We start from the raw sequence: 13,315 nt of genomic DNA, 5'->3' as shown, positions 1-13,315 counted from the left end.
TAGTTTAGCTGGAAGATGGTCTTTCTTCTGCAGATGTTACCCCTCCCCCCCACCGCGGGGGGGCTCGACCCACCAGCGGACAGGCACCAGTATTGAGAGAGGGGGGCTGGCCATCAGGGTCCACTGCGGCTCTGGCACAAACCCAGCGACATGGAGGTCGCACGGGCAGGAACGGACTGGCCGTGTCGGCTTCGCACTCCAGCGTAGTCCCTCTGCCCGCTCGCGCCCGTAACCTCAAAGGGATGCGCAAGCGGCTTTTCTTCCCAGGGCTGTTCCCCGCCCAGCAGGAACGTGGGGGAGCTCAGGTCGGCCTTCCACTGTACTCCCTTACCTCCCTCGCCCTCTTTCCTTCTTCCGTTCTCCATCTAACCCCTCGGCTCTGTGGTGTCCGCTCTCCCTCCAGCTCTCTCCTTCTCACAGGTGGACTACCGCGTGTATTCACACTGTGGCAAATCTTTTGGGCCCAGGCATAAGAAGTTGTCGAGGTAATGGATAATATGTGCCCCCTTAGAAACGTCCATTACAACCCATTCGAGGAAGCAACTAAGCGCTTCAAATAGTGAGCTGGATCTGGAGCACCCCATGGGCAAACAGCGATCTATATAGTATGCTCCTTCCCAGAAGCAGCCCAATAGGTGGACACTATTCGGAGGCACAGGTAGTAAGTAACCGGAACGCCGCATCAATGTCTGTTTTGGCCATTAGGGTGACCCTTCCAACTTCTTGATCCGCCTGATTGCCTTGTCAAAGGATGTACAGTATATACTACTGTACTTGGTTCCGCGTCGATGTTGTCGTTTACTGACCTACCCCTTGGATATGACAAATGGTGGATTAGTCCGAATGTATTGGGTTCCGTTTTTGGCACAACTCACAACGGGGATACCACTACGTCTTGTAAGGAAAGTGTTCTGAATGGAACCGCCATTCTACCTAATGATATTTCTTTTTTTAATTTTCTTGTCACGACGTCTGTGTGTTGGCTAATTTTAGATTTTTACTCCAGCCTTTCTTGATTTTAGAAGGGCATGACATGCCTATATCTGTGTCTCCCCCTCCTTTTATTCCTCCACCTCTTTTCTTTTCGCTTGACTACATGTACTTGTCACTTTTCCATGTGTTAGTTGTGTCTTCTGAGCAGTTTGTCAGCTTTTGGACACCTTTGAAGTGTTTTCTATGTGTTTTCTATGTGTTTCTATGTGTTTTTGTTTGCCTGCCATTGGTTTTAACGGTGTTCGAAGGTGTTCGACGAACAATTCGACGAACAGTTCGGCGAACATACGGTTGTTCGACGAACCGAACTCGAACACTACGGGGGTGGCTCAACACTATTAATTATAAAGCTGTCTTTCAGGTGATGGTGTAAAAAGCAATTAAAAGACATAGGGAGCGCAGTGCTACCACATTTTTCAGCATTAGTATGTTCTGTGTGTGAACATAACATAAGGCTTTCTATGCTAATTTGATGATGGATCATTAAAGGTTCCCGAGAATGGTGGGGTCAAAGCCATAGATGTGATATAACATTTGCTTAACTCCATTAATAAAGGTGTCATAATAGACAATCTTTAGTTTTAAATTAAGAATAACTATGTAATTATATAGTTAAGCATCTGAAAAGTGCATAGCCTTCATCAGCAAGAGAACCTCAATATTTTCTTTCATGGAAAAAAGGAATGGGTGGTATATAATGTTACTTTCATCCATGAGTGACTTTTTTTTTTTTTTTTTTATCCCCAGGGCAAAATGTTAGAACCACAGTGGTGATAGGTAACTGATGTCTGAAGAGGGAAACCCCTTTAAAACAACAGTTATCAACTAAGTGGACAGTCCCTTTTATAAAGAAGTATTCCCCCTTGCCGAATAAAATAAATAAAGGAATGTCACCTACCGCATCTGCGTCATTCCAGTGATGTCAGCGCTGAGTCGCCCGTGACTCACTTGACATTGTTATGCCATGTGAGCCCTGCAGCCACTCAGTGTCCGCTATTGGGCTGCTGCACTCTCACTTCTTCCCTTTGTCAGACATTTGCCCTTGGGAAGTGAGAGCACAGGAGCCCAATAGCGGACACTGATTGCCTTCAGGATTCACATTATATTACAATGTCACGCAAGCACCTAGAGACCCAGGACCGACATTGCAGGAGTTGAGTATATACTGTATATCTGTTTTTTATTTAACAAGGAGGGATTACTTACTTTAAAAAGGGCTTGTCCAGGTAGTGGAAAACCTCTTTAATATCTGAAGACCTATAAATTGGATATGCTATAAACGTCTGCATGGTGGATGTCCGAGTCAACACGCTTAGCAGCTTTCGTGTCTGACAACTTTTTTCCAGCAGCACAGAACCTGGCCTCATCATTCTCTGGATTAGTTTCATATCAAAAGTGTTAAAAATCCCTTGTCGTAGATAAAGCACTGTGACTGAACGCCATCAAACAAATAAGCAGTGACTAATAGGCAATAAAAAGGAAACCGTAAAAAAATGTCATGTTCTTTGTATGCCTGGCTCATGTTGAGAAGAACAATTAACAGGAAACGGGAATAAATATTTTTCTAAATCTACAACGTATCTGCTACCTCATCTGTTACGCTGATGGCTCATGCTGATATTTTCATGTTGTTTTGTTAGTCTATCACTTTCCTATTACAAGTTTTCCTAGTCTTGTTTTATATGACAATTTTTTATGTTTTGGAAATACATATAGCTCATTAAAGGGATCCTCATGCGTTATGTGAATAACACGTGAAGCGTATGCTACCTTTTGATCACGGTTAACACCTCACACATGAAATTAATCTGCATAAAAAGTTATTTAGCTTTTTAAACACATTCTATTAAATTTGTGCTGATCCTGGGTTAGTCTGTATTATACAGTTAGGTCCATATATATTTGGACAGAGACAACATTTTTCTAATTTTGGTTCTAGACACTACCACAATGAATTTTAAACAAAACAATTCAGATGCAGTTGAAGTTCAGACTTTCAGCTTTCATTTGAAGGTATCCACATTAAAATTGGATGAAGGGTTTAGGAGTTTCAGCTCCTTAACATGTGCCAACCTGTTTTTAAAGGGACCAAAAGTAATTGGACAATTGACTCCAAGGCTATTTCATGGACAGGTGTGGGCAATCCCTTCGTTATGTCATTCTCAATTAAGCAGATAAAAGGCCTGGAGTTGATTTGAGGTGCGGTGCTTGTATTTGGAAGGTTTTGCTGTGAAGTAAACATGCGGTCAAAGGAGCTCTCCATGCAGGTGAAACAAGCCATCCTTAAGCTGCAAAAACAGAAAAAAACCATCCGAGAAATTGCTGCTGTATTAGGAATTGCAAAATCTACAGTTTGGTACATCCTGAGAAAGAAAGAAAGCACTGGTGAACTCATCAATGCAAAAAGACCTGGGCGCCCACAGAAGACAACAGTGGTGGATGATCGCAGAACAATCTCCATGGTGAAAAGAAACCCCTTCACAACAGCCAACCAAGTGAACAACACTCTCCAGGAGGTAGGCGTATCAATATCCAAATCTACCATAAAGAGAAGACTGCATGACAGTAAATACAGAGGGTTCACTGCACGGTGCAAGCCACTCATAAGCATCAAGAGTAAAAAGGCTAGACTGGACTTTGCTAAAAAAACATCTAAAAAAAACAGCACAGTTCTGGAAGAACATTCTTTGGACAGATGAAACCAAGATCAACCTCTACCAGAATGATGGAAAGAGAAAAGTATGGTGAAGGTGTGGTACAGCTCATGATCCAAAGCATACCACATCATCTGTAAAACACGGCGGAGGCAGTGTGATGGCTTGGGCATGCATGGCTGCCAGTGGCACTGGGTCACTAGTGTTTATTGATGATGTGACACAGGATAGTTAAGAGTAGCATTCACTGTTCTCCTGGCTTCACAGCTGAAATTTGCCAGCATTCCTTACTTATCAGTGGCGTACCACCAATAGCGGTCGCTATGAGGCCTGTGAGTCGGAGAGGGGGGGCAGTGCCAGCTCCGACGTTGGCCCTTCACCCACCCGGCATCGCACTTTCAAGGCTGTATCGGCATCCTGGATTTTATTAGGAAAACTCATCTATAGTGCACATAATCCTGTTTTTTCCACTTCTTTTTCAGTAAGCCAATTTTCAAAGCCAATTCTTGAGGCATTTATGTCTGAAGAAAAGCTCTAAATTTTCCCACTGAATAAATGAAAAGTAAGAAAAACACACCCCTTAAACAAAAACATCTTTAAACTCACTCTAAGACTGGAAGAGGTTCCCCCATTCAGAACCCTTAGGCCATGTTCACACGTTCAGTATTTGGTCAGTATTTTACATCTGTATTTGTGAGCCAAAATCAGGAGTGAGGAAAAAATGCAGAAGTGGTGTCGTGTTTCAATTATACTTATTATACACCCACACATATATGTGTGTATATCTGTATATATATATATAGTACAGACCAAAAGTTTGGACACACCTTCTCATTTAAAGATTTTTCTGTATTTTCATGACTATGAAAATTGTACATTCACACTGAAGGCATCAAAACTATGAATTAACACATGTGGAATTATATACTTAACAAAAAAGTGTGAAACAACTGAAAATATGTCTTACATTCTAGGTTCTTCAAAGTAGCCACCTTTTGCTTTGATGACTGCTTTGCACACTCTTGGCATTCTCTTGATGTGCTTCAAGAGGTAGTCACCGGAAATGGTTTTCACTTCACAGGTGTGCCCTGTCAGGTTTAATAAGTTGGATTTCTTGCCTTATAAATGGGGTTGGGACCATCAGTTGTGTTGTGCAGAAGTCAGGTGGATACACAGCTGATAGTCCTACTGAATAGACTGTTAGCTGCTTTTTTCTTGCCATAATACAAATTCTAACAGTCTATTCAGGAGGACTATCAGCTGTGTTTTGATGCCTTCAGTGTGAATGTACAATTTTCATAGTCATGAAAATACAGAAAAATCTTTAAATGAGAAGCTGTGTCCAAACTTTTGGTCTGTACTGTATATACCCACACACAGATACAGTACAGACCAAAAGTTTGGACACACCTTCTCATTTAAAGATTTTTCTGTATTTTCATGACTATGAAAATTGTACATTCACACTGAAGGCATCAAAACTATGAATTAACATCTGTGGAATTATATACTTAACAAAAAAGTGTTAAACAACTGAAAATATGTCTTATATTCTAGGTTCTTCAAAGTAGCCACCTTTTGCTTTGATGACTGCTTTGCACACTCTTGGCATTCTCTTGATGAGCTTCAAGAGGAAGTCACTGGAAATGGTCTTCCAACAATCTTGAAGGAGTTCCCAGAGATGCTTAGCACTTGTTGCCCCTTTTGCCTTCACTCTGCGGTCCAGCTCACCCCAAACCATCTCGATTGGGTTCAGGTCTGGTGACTGTGGAGGCCAGGACATCTGGCGTAGCACCCCATCACTCTCCTCCTTGGTCAAATAGCCCTTACACAGCCTGGAGGTGTGTTTGGGGTCATTGTCCTGTTGAAAAATAAATGATGGTCCAACTAAACGCAAACCGGATGGAATAGCATGCCGCTGCAAGATGATGTGGTAGCCATGCTGGTTCAGTATGCCTTCAATTTTGAATAAATCCCCAACAGTGTCGCCAGCAAAGCACCCCCACATCATCACACCTCCTCCTCCATGCTTCACAGTGCGAACCGGGCATGTAGTGTCCATCCTTTCACATTTTCTGAGTCGCACAAAGACACGGTGGTTGGAACCAAAGATCTCAAATTTGGACTCATCAGACCAAAGCACAGATTTCCACTGGTCTAATGTCCACTCCTTGTGTTCTTTAGTCCAAACAAGTCTCTTCTGCTTGCTGCCTGTCCTTAGCAGTGGTTTCCTAGCAGCTATTTTACCATGAAGGCCTGCTGCACAAAGTCTCCTTAAAACAGTTGTTGAAGAGATGTGTCTGCTGCTAGAACTCTGTGTGGCATTGACCTGGTCTCTAATCTGAGCTGCTGTTAACCTGCGATTTCTGAGGCTGGTGACTCGAATAAACTTATCCTCAGAAGCAGAGGTGACTCTTGGTCTTCCTTTCCTGGGGCGGTCCTCATGTGAGCCAGTTTATTGTAGCACTTGATGGTTTTTGCAACTGCACTTGGGGATACTTTCAAAGTTTGCCCAATTTTTCGGACTGACTGACCTTCATTTCTTAAAGTAATGATGGCCACTCGTTTTTCTTTACTTAGCTGCTTTTTTCTTGCCATAATACAAATTCTAACAGTCTATTCAGTAGGACTATCAGCTGTGTATCCACCTGACTTCTGCACAACACAACTGATGGTCCCAACCCCATTTATAAGGCAAGAAATCCCACTTATTAAACCTGACAAGGCACACGAGTGAAGTGAAAACCATTTCCGGTGACTACCTCTTGAAGCTCATCAAGAGAATGCCAAGAGTGTGCAAAGCAGTCATCAAAGCAAAAGGTGGCTACTTTGAAGAACCTAGAATATAAGATATATGTTCAATTGTTTCACACTTTTTTGTTAAGTATATAATTCTACATGTGTTAATTCATTGTTTTGATGCCTTTAGTGTGAATGCACAATTTTCATAGTCATGAAAATACAGAAAAATCTTTAAATGAGAAGGTGTGTCCAAACTTTTGGTCTGTACTGTATGTTCCTTCATGTATATATTTTATGGCTGAAAATATTCGGGATGGAGAGCGGAAATGGGGACTAGACCTTCCGATATGCTCCGGGGGTCACTGTAGCAGAAGTCTCAGTGACTCCCCGGCGCTTGCGTAATGCGAGGCTGCGCCAGCATCACACAAGTACGCAGCCAAACTGTGCCGGAAGGGAAACAAAGCGCACTCCAAGGGAGCCGGGTTTTGCGCATGCGCGGGAGGGGTGGCAGAGCAGGGCCTGTCACAGCGCCCTGTGATGTGCCGGGGAGGGGGGGGGATATGCTAATTTACAGCAGATGCGGCGATTTAGCTGTATAATAAGCAGATAGGAAGGGATTGCTTGGCGTCCCCCGGACGCCAAGCCTCTGCAAAACGGACTTTATTAAAGAAGATTTCACTGCAATCAGACCTCTACTATGCGCCATACAGGTGTTAGAACCTTGCTCTTAGGTTTTTTCCTTTGCTGGTCACATGACCTTGTTGGCCTATTTAATCCTGCTCCGCCCTTCTGGCTTTGCTGGACTTCATTGTATAACTACTTTCTAGCTAGCCTGTGCTCTGTATCTACTCTGTTAGTTTGCTTGGTCTACGGACCTCTATGTTCTATATATTTTGTTTGTTCGTCTGTCTGCTACTATTTCTGTTAGGAGGTGTCCCATTTTCCTCCCAGTCCTTAGTACTTGTAGGGATTCCTTCCCCATATCTATAGGTCTCCGTACAGACTAGCTTAGGACTTTAGCAGGTCTGATCGCAGGATCAGGTCCCCTGTTACATCGTAGGGATAAAGCTGAGTTCTATCGTAGGGACAGATCTCCTCTCTTTCCTTAGCTCTGGTAGCAGAACATAACAGTAAGTCCAGCCTGCAAATTCTCTAAGGAAAGATTTTTCTGTTCCATCATGGTGTCGGTTCAGGATTTGGCTCATCGCCTGCAGGGACTCTCTCTGGAGGTGGCCGAGCTCCATCAGCACGTGAGTAACTGTCCTGGAGCACATTTCTTGGAGCCTAAGGTATGTTTGCCGGATTTATTTTTTGGTGAACACCGAGAATTTTTTTCATTTAAAAATGCTTGCTTATTGTATTTTCGTTTGAGACCCAAGTCCTCTGGGGATGAATCCCAGCGCATAGGGTTCATAATGTCACTTTTGCGCAAAGAGCCTCAGGAGTGGGCCTTTTCTTTGCAACCTAGTGATATATGCTTCAGATCAGTGGATAGTTTTTTTTCTGCTTTGGGACTATTATATGATGATCCTGACCGTGTCTCATCAGCCGAGACTGAGTTGAGACATTTGAAACAGGGATCAGGTAATGTGGAAAAATATTGTACTCATTTCCGTCGTTGGTCTACTCAAACAGGGTGGAACAATTCTGCTCTGAAAAGTCTATTTCTTGCTGGGCTCAATGAAAGGGTTAAAGACCTGCTAATTGCTTATCCTACACCTGAAGATTTGCAACAGGCTATGCAATTAGCTATACGGGTGGATAGGAGACTGCGTGCAAGGGTTAATGAGAGCAAATCCTCTGCTATGTCAGTTTCTGGTTATAAGAATGTGTGTACTAACAGTGGTGAACCGATGGAGATTGGATCGGTGGCACCTCGCTCTCAAGAAAAAGACCGTAGATTTTCTGAAGGCTTGTGTTTCTATTGCGGAAAATCTGGTCATTTGATTAAAGGCTGTGAGCTTCGTATGAAGAAAGAAAAAAAAATGGTCAGTCATGCCCGTATTGCCTGTTTAAATTCCAAGGGTGTATTTTTAGCTGCTTCCACGATTGCTCAGGAAAAATTAATGGAATTTCGGGTGTTTGTTGATTGTGGGTCTACTCTGAATGTAATTGATGGGGGATTCTTGGAAAGACTCAATTTAAAACCCGAACCTTTATCATCCCCCATTGCTGTGGTTTCTGTGGATGGTTCCCCTTTGAAGAATATTACTCTCAAGGTCTGTGAATTTCCTCTCACTATTAATGGTGTTCACCATGAGAAATTGGATTTGGTAGTTTTGAATAACTTGCCTTCTCCAGTAATATTGGGATTGCCCTGGTTAAAATTTCACAATCCTGTACTGGATTGGTCTACCAGTGAAATTAAATCCTGGAGCCATAAATGTTATGACAAGTGTTGTAACGGGCGTATTGCAGCTTTGGATAGGGGAGAATTGCCTGTTCCTATTCAGGATTTTTGGAGAGTTTTTTCTGAGAAGGAATCGCAGGTTTTGCCTCCCCATAGAGACTATGATTGTTCTATTGAATTTGTCCCTGGAGCGACTCTTCCTAAAAGTCATTTATTTAACCTTACTATTCCTGAGAGGAAGGCTTTGGAGGAATACATACAGACAAGTTTGGCCGCCGGTCACATTAGGCCCTCTAAGTCTCCTGTGGCGGTTGGATTTTTTTTTGTAAAAAAAAAGGACGGCGGTTTACGTCCTTGTCTGGATTTTCGTGAGATTAACAAAATTACTGTACGCAATCCTTACCCACTGCCATTGATTCCTGATCTGTTTAACCAGTTAGTGGGGGCCAAGTGGTTCTCTAAAATTGACCTTAAGGGGGCATACAATCTGTTGCGCATGAAGGAGGGTGACGAATGGAAGACTGCTTTTAACACTCCTGTGGGTCATTTTGAGAATCTGGTTATGCCTTTTGGTCTTACTAATGCTCCTGCATTTTTTCAGAATCTTATTAATGACATCCTTAGACCTTTGATCGGCAAAAATGTGGTTGTGTATTTGGATGACATTTTGATTTATTCGCCGGATCTGGAGTCTCATTGGCGGAGCGTACGTGAGGTATTACAGTTATTAATGGACAATTCGCTTTTTGCTAAGCTGGAGAAATGTGAGTTCGCTGTACAGAGAATTAGTTTTTTGGGTTACATTATCTCCAGCGAAGGTTTTGAGATGGACCCGGTTAAAGTTCAAGCTGTACAGGAATGGCCTAGGCCTATTGGTTTGAAATCGATACAGAGGTTTTTAGGTTTCGCCAATTATTACAGAAAATTCATAAAAAATTTTTCTAGTATTGTCAAACCTCTGACCGATCTCACCAGGAAAGGTGCTGATGCGGTTCAGTGGTCTTCTGAGGCCATTGAAGCTTTTGTGTATCTCAAGGAGAGGTTCACCTCTGCTCCCATCCTTATGCAGCCTGATGTGACTAAGCCGTTTTTGGTTGAGGTTGATGCTTCCTCTGTGGGGGTTGGCGCAGTATTGTCTCAGGATAACGGGGATGGATTACATCCCTGTGCCTTTTTTTCAAAAAAATTTTCGGAGACTGAACTGAATTACGATATTGGTAATCGGGAATTATTGGCTATTAAACTCGCATTTGAACACTGGCGCCACTTCTTGGAAGGTGCGGAATTTCCCGTTCAGGTTCTTACGGATCATAAAAATCTGATATATCTTGATGCTGCCAAGCGCCTGAATGCCCGTCAGGCTAGGTGGGCACTGTTTTTCTCGCGGTTTAATTTCTCCGTTACTTATATCCCTGGTACTAAGAATGTTAAGGCGGATGCCTTGTCTCGCAGTTTTTCTCCCATAGTCGGTGCTGAGAAAGAGGAGAACATTTTACAAGAAGGTGTTATGATAGCTGCTTTGGACTCCGTTTTGGAAGATGAGATTCTTAAAGCACAGGAGAATGCCCCATCTAACATTCCTCATGGGAGGTTGTTTGTGCCTGGGACCTTTAGGAGAGATTTGTTTGTTGAGTGTCACGAATCTCGGTTGGCAGGTCATCCCGGAATCTCTGAGACCAAGAGACTGGTGGGTCGCAGTTTTTGGTGGCCTGGATGGCAGAAGAAAGTCATTAAGTGGGTGCGTCAATGTACTATATGTGCTAGATCTAAGTCCTCACATACTCCTGCTGCGGGGTTGCTTTGTCCTTTGGAGGTTCCCAGTGCTCCTTGGACACATTTGGCTATGGACTTTATAACTGACCTTCCCCCCTCTGAGGGTTTTACTGTCATCTGGGTGGTCGTGGACCGTTTTAGCAAGATGTGTCACTTGGTTCCCTTCATCAAACTGCCCTGCGCTAAAACTCTCGCTAAGGCCTTTGTCAAGGAAATTGTCAGACTTCATGGCGTTCCTACTGACATTGTTTCTGATAGGGGTCCTCAGTTCGTGGCTCGTTTTTGGCGTGCCTTTTGTGACAGGTTGGGAGTTCATTTGTCGTTCTCGTCCGGATATCATCCTGAATCTAATGGCCAGACAGAAAGGAAAAACCAGGATGTTGAGCAGTTCTTGCGTTGTTTTGTGGCAGACAATCAAGAGGGGTGGTCTGAGTTTCTGCCACTTGCTGAATTTGCTCTGAACAATCATACATCTTCTTCTGCTGGTTGTTCGCCTTTTTTTTGTTGTTCTGGGAGACATCCGTCGTTTGGGTCGTTCTCCAAGTTGGGATCTGCCGTGCCTGAGGAGGAGAATTTTTCCGGTGATTTGGAGAGAGTTTGGACGGATGTGCGTGGTAATCTTCAGGAGGCCAACAGAAAATCTAAAGACTACTTTGATAGGAAATGACAGGAGGTTTTGTTCGCTGTTGGTGACATGGTTTGGTTGTCCTCGAGGAATCTGCGGTTGAGGATTCCTTCTAAGAAATTGGGTCCCAAGTTTGTAGGGCCCTTTAAGGTGCTTCAGGTTGTCAACCAATCTGCTGTTAGGTTGGAGGTTCCTACCTCCTGGAGAATTAATCCGGTATTTCATGTCTCTCTTTTGAAAAAAGCTGTTGTATCGGATTGTGACGCCTCTGCCTCTGTTCCTCCGGTGGTGGAGGACGGGGAATATGAAATTTCTCGCATCCTTAACTCTAGACGGTATAGAGGTAGTTTGCAGTATCTTGTGGCCTGGAAAGGTTTCGGACCCGAGGATAACTCTTGGGTGAGGTCGGATGATGTTTCCGCGTCCAGACTTATCAGAGCGTTTCACAGGAGATTTCCTGATAAGCCTGGTCCTAGGGGATCCGGAGGATCCTCTTAGAAGGGGGGGTACTGTTAGAACCTTGCTCTTAGGTTTTTTCCTTTGCTGGTCACATGACCTTGTTGGCCTATTTAATCCTGCTCCGCCCTTCTGGCTTTGCTGGACTTCATTGTATAACTACTTTCTAGCTAGCCTGTGCTCTGTAACTACTCTGTTAGTTTGCGTGGTCTACGGACCTCTATGTTCTATATATTTTGTTTGTTCGTCTGTCTGCTACTATTTCTGTTAGGAGGTGTCCCATTTTCCTCCCAGTCCTTAGTACTTGTAGGGATTCCTACCCCATATCTATAGGTCTCCGTACAGACTAGCTTAGGACTTTAGCAGGTCTGATCGCAGGATCAGGTTCCCTGTTACATCGTAGGGATTAAGCTGAGTTCTATCGTAGGGACAGATCTCCTCTCTTTCCTTAGCTCTGGTAGCAGAACATAACAACAGGTATGTATAGATTTACTTTTCTATACCCTGTATGCCCATAGCAGTGTTCTGATATTGCCCTTGTGGGTGACAGATTCCTTTTAAGTTATGTGTAATAATGAGAAATGACACAGGAAAAAAGTATTAGACACTCTTAATGAAATGTATTTAATACTTCGTACAAAAGCCTTTGCTGGAGATGACAGCTTCAAGACACCTCCTGTATGGAGAAACTAGTCGCATGCATTGCTCAGGTGTGATTTTGGCCCATTCTTACACACAAACGCTCTTCAAATCATGAAGCTTCCTTGGGCTCCTATGAATTCTGAGATTTAGTTCCTTCCATTAATTTTCTGTTGGATTCAGGTCAGGTGATTGGCTGGGCCATTCTAGCAGTTTTATTTTCTTTCTCTGAAACCAATTGAGAGTTCCCTTGGCTGTGTGTTTGGGGATCATTGTCTTGCTGAAATGTCCATCCTCGTTTCATCTTCATCATCCTGGTAGACGGCTGCAGATTTTTATCAAGAATGTCTATGTATATTTGTTCATTCATCCTTCCTTCAATTATTTGAAGTTTGGCAGTGCCGTATGCTGAAAAACAGCCCCACACCATGATGTTCCCATCCAAAGTGCACTGTTCATAAACATGGTGTGTATTATGGCATCCAAAGAGTTCAATTTTAGTCTCATCTGACCACACTATGTTCTCCCAGTATTTCACAGGCTTGTTTAAATGTTGTTGAGCAAACTTGAACATGATTTTTGTTCAGCAATGGAGTCTTGCGTGGTGAGCGTGCATACAGGCCATGGATATTGAGTGCATTACTTATAGTTTTTTTTTTGAAACAATTGTACCTGTTGATTCCAGGTCTTTCTGTAGCTCTCCACAGGTGGCCCTTGTCTCTTGGACAACTCTGATAATTCTTTTTACTCCTGAAATCTTGCGGGGAGCACCTGATCGTGGCCGGTTTATGGTGAAATTAAGTTCTTTCCACTTCTGGATTATGGCCCTAACATTGCTCACTGGAACCTTAAGTAGTTTAGAAATTCTTCTGTAACCAATGCCATCAGTATGTTTTGCAATAATAAGATTGCGAAGGTCTTGAGACAGCTCACTGGTTTTACCCATCATGAGATTTTTCTTGTGTGACACCTTGGTAATGAGACATCTGTTTATATTCCATCAGTTGGACCAGCTGATACTATTTTTCACTAAGCGGCAGGATTGCTTTCTAATTATTGATAGATTTCAGCCGGTGTCATGAC

General features: G+C 43.2%; 1 protein-coding gene across 4 annotated transcripts in view; it reads right to left on the bottom strand.

Annotated features, from left to right (window-relative positions):
- Positions 1–13,315, bottom strand: part of ANKDD1B (ankyrin repeat and death domain containing 1B) — a 142,589-nt gene that overhangs the window by 19,771 nt on the left and 109,503 nt on the right. The window contains exon 15 of one of the 4 annotated variants that reach the window (XR_012320203.1): positions 3,067–3,281. The exons of the other annotated variants lie outside the window; for them this stretch is intronic. The gene's annotated coding sequence lies outside the window, so the exon portion shown is untranslated. The remainder of the gene's footprint in view (positions 1–3,066; positions 3,282–13,315) is intronic. 4 annotated transcript variants of the gene reach the window in all.

Source organism: Phyllobates terribilis, unplaced genomic scaffold, assembly GCF_046119375.1.
Source record: "Phyllobates terribilis strain yellow unplaced genomic scaffold, ASM4611937v1 Scaffold_1__5_contigs__length_1240528914, whole genome shotgun sequence".
Taxonomy (NCBI): Eukaryota; Metazoa; Chordata; class Amphibia; order Anura; family Dendrobatidae; genus Phyllobates; species Phyllobates terribilis.
The sequence above is the reverse complement of the archived record's forward strand: the minus strand, read 5'-3'. Positions and strand labels throughout refer to the sequence as shown.